Source organism: Corvus hawaiiensis, chromosome 10, assembly GCF_020740725.1.
Source record: "Corvus hawaiiensis isolate bCorHaw1 chromosome 10, bCorHaw1.pri.cur, whole genome shotgun sequence".
Taxonomy (NCBI): Eukaryota; Metazoa; Chordata; class Aves; order Passeriformes; family Corvidae; genus Corvus; species Corvus hawaiiensis.
Genome location: NC_063222.1, coordinates 15,589,881 through 15,596,797, shown reverse-complemented (window position 1 = coordinate 15,596,797; position 6,917 = coordinate 15,589,881).

Here is a 6,917-nt window from a genome sequence, read left to right as displayed (position 1 = left end):
CATGGTTATGGACAGAGCTAAAGCTTCCAGTGGAAGCTGCAAAACTGCAGATTGCTTTCTAATCTTTTATACATCTAGTGTGTTTTTAAAGGCTCTCTTAAGAAAGACGTGATCTAGGATGGCAATATCCTTCAAAGATTGGCAGTATAACTTCATTGTGGCTAAGAATAATTGCAATCTATTTAGTTACAGTGGTAGGAGAAGCAAATCAAGAGGAAATATTTGGATTCTGTAGTAAGAACCACTTGCTTTTCAGCATCTGCACATGTATAATCAGTAAGGTCTTGTCTGGCTATAATTTGTTTTTAAAAATCTGTTAGTTAAATCAGATAGAAATCAGAGAGAAATGCAAAACTGTGGCACACTGTATAAATTCAGTTATTCCAGGCTGTGTCTGATGGGCGATGAGTGTGTTACATGGAGGCACTAATTAACCTGTGACATAATCTTTTGTCCCGATCTTTTTTATGTCGTGACAAGAAAAATCATCTGCATTTTCATCAGAACAGCATCCAGGATTGAAGCAGTCTATAATGGCAGCATGCTGCCCTCCTGCCACTTGGGGAGTTTGTAATTGGCTTCCTTTCTAGAGAGATCCTGCTGAGAGATCTAATGATGAACCATGTGCATGTTTACAGATTTATCATGACAGGGGCTAGAAACCACTTGCTATGAGTACTATTCAGGCCTGTACAACACCTGAAGCTGGCTACAGCAGTGTGCTGTGTATCCCCATGTATGCTGTTGGTTTTGTTACATGGAGCTCTTGACATATGGGACACATTTTTTCTATCCAAACAATTCTTTGTACACGTGTGACTGATTCCCAAACTCTACTGAGTAAAAATGTATTTGGCAGCTATTGCCCACTTCTGCCTCAGTGGGTTCTCTGGGAGAACCTGCTGGGTGGAGCTGGTGGGCAGGAGAGCTCCATAAGGTGGCATTTGCAGGGTTTCCAGTTCTCACAGAGCTGAAGGAACTGAAACCAAATCCCAGTGCCAGCATCAAGCACTGGCTCTTTACAATGCCTCTGTATGTGTGAATCACTGCCTGGGATCAGTTGTGCTCTTTATTGCATTCCATCATCTCTTCTCTTCAGGAAAGGATGGAAAAAGTAGATGATAACTGTATTTTAAACCAGAATAAAATGAAAATAAAGCACAACTTCTTTTTCAATTGGATTATTTTTTTAAAAGATGCATGTAAAATTGAATTTGGGTCTGCATCTCTCTGCTGAGTTCAGTCCATCTTTGGGGTATGTAAGTGAGAGATGTAATTTAATGTAATTTTGGGAAAATCTCTTCACTTCCAGCAGTTTTGTGTCTGGAATCCCAATAACTGAATTGTAACATGATGAGCACTGCAATATGCACTCGCTATAGAAATGTGATTTACAGGAACATCCAGTGAATAAGAGGCTTGATGACTAGAATTCTGTTTTCATTGAGCTGCTGTAAATAAAGAGGCTTCTTCCCACCAGAATTGATTGAGGTGTCTGTAACGTGGAAAGGGTTTCAGGGAGCAGGTTTCATTCTATTGCTTGTATTGGAGCAAAGAGCTGTCATTAAGAAGGTGACTGGACTGAGCAATTTGATTGCTATGAAATCAACTAAATAGCTCTCCTAATAGCTGTATTTATTAAAATCGCTAGTAGTCTAGTGAGAATAAATAGTTTAAAACAAATCTTCATTGGGAACTCAAAATTACATTGCCTTTAAAACCCTTTATTTTTTAGTAATACATTTGGAATTATTCACATCTGAACATTTTGGCTGTGGCTTTTTTACATTTTCAAGATATTTCTTTTTGCTAGAACAAGAGGTACAAAGTTATTTTCTTTGTTGAAACCTGATCCTCCTTACATAGATCCACATGCATCTGAACACCAAGAGTCAGGCTTGAGGAAAGTACCACAGGTTGTGAGGTTTGTGGCATGCTGGGTCTCTTCATTGTATTCTTTTGTATGTATTTCTGATGCATTTTTCCACTGTTGATTCTTTCAGGAAATAGACTGGAATGTTGCACATAGAATATATCTGTACATTTGCTTAGAAGAAAATGAGTAATTCAGCTGTAGAATTACTGGAAACCTGGACATGTCCTGGTAGCAATCTGATGTGAGTAAAACTGATGATTTGCCTGAAGATAAGAAAACTTACAAAAGTTATTTTTTAGGAACATGTCTGGTCAAAATAATCTCCTTCTACCATAAGGAGTATTTCAGTTTTGTCCTGTTTATATATCTCTAAACATTTTCTGAGAAAAGGCACCTAGAATTGATCCCAGGTCGATGCCTCTGAGATTTAAAATTTTTTATCCACTTTTGTCAATGATGAACTGTGTTTTCAGAGTGTGTTCCCTTCTATCAGGTCTACTAAAAATGAAAGTTACTGGGAAATACTAAGGAAAGAAAATTTTGAGAAAAAGATATGTTGTAATTCTCACTGTCTCTCTCTAGATCCCAAACTTTTTCAGCTGTAGGAAAAATGTGAGCTTCTGCTGTAGGAATAGGAATGTATGTTACTGTTGTCATCCACTCTCTATGTGAGACCAGAACATTTTGCTTAGGCCAGCAGAGTAATCTGTGTTTGTGTGTGTGAGAGCAGGACAGGGTGAAATGTCTTTTGGGACAAGTGAGGGAGGTCATTTGCAGGCTTTTGAGCAGCAGTGGTGCTAATATGCACAAGATCTGCCTCTCCAGAGCTATGGAAATTTACATTATTATTTTTTTCTTATGAGGTCTGTGAACAATTAAGATAGTTAGCTAATCTCTTTCCAGGAAGATATATGATTTAACTTCTAGTCTTCCTCAGCTGGTATTCTTTAATTGTATCCCTTATAATCATCATAGCATACAGCAGAAGTGGATGCTGGAAAATGTGAAGATTCTAAGGAAGCCAATATTTCAAATCTCAGCATTTCCACAACACTTTAAAGTTTAACTGGTTTGATTTTGATAGATAAATAGTGGATTTCTTTTTTGGCTTCTACTGCATAAGAAACTGAACTGAATGAGAAGTGTGTGACATCATTTTCTAAAGTTTACAAAATAGGGCAATTATGTACTTATTTTTATATGTAGACTTGGTTGTGCTTAATCATTAACAACATGTTGTTTAACAAGAAGTGCTTTGGGGGTTTGGACTGTTGAATACGGTGGCATATATAACATGTGTTATATATGTTTGGAGTGCAGGAGCTGCAGGTGCCAGCAAGGCTAGGCTGGGACCAGGCTGCAGAGAGACTGTCCTGGACAGCGGGTGTACAGTGAGTGCCCTGCCCCCAGCCCTGCTTCCAGCCCTGCCCTCAGCTCTGCATCCAGCCCTGTGTGGGCAGCTGCCATTGCTAATGGAGAAGTAAAATTAGGTAGTTCTGTGGACAGGGAAGGGATGGAGACTTAAACTCTTCTTTATCTGTAAATCTCTGCGTGGTGACACTATCCCATCACCAGATAAATGTAAACCCCTGGCTCTTCTCCCAGAGCTCTTTCTGTGATAGATACCAGCCTGGTTTTGAGGCAGGGATCTCCACAACAGCAAGTGCTGGATGTTGCACTGCTGGGAAGTAAGACTGGAGCCAGCCCAGCCCGGGCACTGGCAAGGCAGGGCCCGGGGGCTGGGCTGGGCTCGCTAAACTGTGCTCACACAGCTCTGCAGTCCACAGGGTCAGCTCTACCAAAAATAACTGGAAAGAACTATAATTTGGAAGATATTTCCTCTTCTTCTGAAGACTTTCTAGGATTTTTCAAGCAAATGAACTTAATGTCATGAACTCTTAAAATAGTCTTTAAAATAAGAGGCTGTATTTGCTGCACATGTGCTACTCCATCTGCATAGTCACAGGAGCTGCTTCTGGATCGACAGCTCCAAAAAGCAAATATCTGTCTTCCTGTGTAGGCAAAATCTGTGTCCAAACTGCATGCAAAGTACACTCTGTTTTGCTGGACTCATTGTTCAGTTTAATATTAAAGCAGGCAGCAATAAGGGTTTTTTAAACTACATGATGTGTTTCCTTCTTGTGTATCCTTCCTTTTCTTTACCTTCATCATTTCTCTTTGCACATCTGCCAAAAATCTGCTGGTTTTTAAATAATGAATAGCCCTCTTGATAAAGAACCTTTTACTCTGCTTGTGATGCCTTTCACCTGACTGGAGCAGGGAGAGCCAATAAGAGACATCTTTTGAGTACCTCCAAGAAATATCAGGCTGGAGAAAAAGTCTGACACTTGTAAGTAGGCAGGTATTTGAGGTCTTTATTCAACAAACATGTTGCTGTGCTTTTGAAAATCAGCCATTTCCCTCAGACTTTTAGACTTTAGTTTTTAATAGTTTTGTTTTATCCCAGACACAGATATCAATTAATGTGGGTTTGCCACTTAAATCTGGCCTGTGAATGTTCACCCCTTCTTCACGATCATGGCCATGTTCTTTCTGGGAAATGGCAGCAAAATGTTATATTTAAAATGTGTTTTATAAAATGATGCATGCCATTAAATATAATATTACACAGATCGTGCCATTCAAAAGATTATTTTTATGAAATTCAGCACAGCCCAGTGAACACTGAACATGGTCATGATCCAAAGTCTGTGCAGTTTGGCTCCCATTTCCATCACTGACTGTCATGTCTGTTTGAGATTCAGCTCTGATCTCCATACAATGCCAAACGAATATCATCATTTATGTTTCAGGTTTTATAAAAGCAGAATTTGAACCAACAAATTATTCCTGTGAAGGGAATAATGTTTAAATTCCTTGGAGCTGGAAGCAGTGATGATGACAGTGGAGTACATTTGGACAGGCGATGTGATTTGTTCTCAATATGTGATGCCACATGTGAACTGACTACTGTTAGTGGGGAACACACTGTAGTCCTTTATTTACCCTTCTTTTGAGTAAATTCATCTCAGTTGAAGCAACCTTTATGTAAAAAGTATTTTCGGGGTAGAATTGAGTTAAAATTCGAAAGGAGAGTATTAAATACTGAAGTAGAGAAATCTAAGTTATAAAATTTGTGATTACTGTCTATGTGGTTCTTTTATAGTGCAGTAGAAAAGGATAGTTTAGGCACTTCCTCTTGGCATGTTAATGATGTAAGGCTCTTGTAGGTCAAAAGAACTATCCCATTTAATTTTTAATAAAATTATCAGTTTCTGGAAAAGGGAGCAGTTATGGTAAAGCAAGATGTTTGCATTGCTTAATCACCTCTGAAAAATGGGTGTGGACTAATGTGTAATTAGTAATTTTTAAAATGTCTTTTCTCAAAACAACAAACAAGCCTTCCCATTGTGGTAAACTTAAATACACTATGTATTTATAAAACCGCATTTATACTTTTCAACAAGAGGAGAAACAGAAATTGGTGTTTGAGCTTGCCTCTACTTCCTGTTGACCCTAATCATTGTGATTAAAATTTAATGGAAAGTGTGCAGTGCTATCAGTGATAATTACTATGTGAAAAACTCTCTTCTCCAGCCTAACTGTGGAAAGATGTAGAGATCAGTTTTTATATCTGGGATTCTGTAAATTTACCAAGAAATACACCTATAAGACCCTCCTGACATTATTTGCTGTGTTCTTTGAGCTAAACAGAAGTGCAAATAAATGGGTTTTCCTCTCTTTGCAGATTGTTTGGAGAAAACACTATTTTCTAGTTATCAAGGAGTTTTGCTGTTTCTGAAAAAGAAATGTGACCAACAGGAGAGTAAAAATGGTATTTTTAAAACAGAGTTACTGAGCAGTGTCTTTTGTAAGTTTTTCCCTCTTCTCATCAGAGCAGTACAGAGTGGGGATGATAATTATTGGAGATATGGCTGAACACCCAGTGGTTCCAGGCACACATAGCTCATCAGCCTAGCCCTGCCTAGTTCCTGTGGGATGAACAGAGAGGGCAGAAGTATTATCATCATTTTACAGGGGAATTAGGCTGTTTCATCACTCAGTATCTTGCTGGAAATCCTCAGAATGCTTATGGCAGAGTGGAAGTTCAGTCTCCTTACTCCCTCAGCCCCAGAGCAGTGCTATCTGCAAAGCACTGTGGTCTGAGAATCAGCAGTTTCTAATCAAGTTATTATAAATAGACCAAACATTTCATACAGTAAGATAAAAAGCAGCTAAATTCCAATACTCACCAGGCTGATAACGTTAAAAACAGGCGCAGGCTTCCAGGTATGGAGTAGTACCTGATCTACTGGAGATGATACCCTTCCTTGAAAATCTGTCCCTAACCAAAGTGCCCAGTGTGCTGCTGAAAAGGTGTATGTGAGCTGCAGAACCAAAGAGCTTGAATCTTCATTGACTTATGTCACCACTCATACCTCTAGATGGACTAGGTACAACATCCTGGCAGAGGAAAAATTGGAGGCAATTAATACCTAATGCAAATATGTAGAAATATTTAGAAGATGGGAGCTACTATTTTTCAGGAATTCCTCACATTTCAACATGTTTTTCCTGAACTGGAAGTTGGCCTCTTTTGTGAAGGGAAAGGTTTGGAAAAGACAGGCCTAGAGTGACTGGGTTGATTTGAAAGGTGATAGTTTAAATCTCATACATGTTGTCATAAATGTAATGTATGATTATGTGTTTATGCATGCTATGTTATTAGGACACCATGAAAACTAAAGAATATGTTTACTGTTAGAAAGACATCACTGAATGAATTATTCTATCCCTGAATGAACACAATTACTGGGAGTTTCTCTTTTAGTGTTTCAGTGCATGTGAAGTACTTGTTTGAATAGAAAGTGACTGGCATAAAAATACGAATTTGAATAATCACCTTGGATCTATAGCATCTTTTTTGAAGGTGGTTTTTGCTTTCCTGACTCCTATGAATAGCTTAACAAGTACCTGTGCTCTATCACTATCTGAAATACAAAAGCCAAATTCCCAATATGCAAGATTGATGTTTACAATT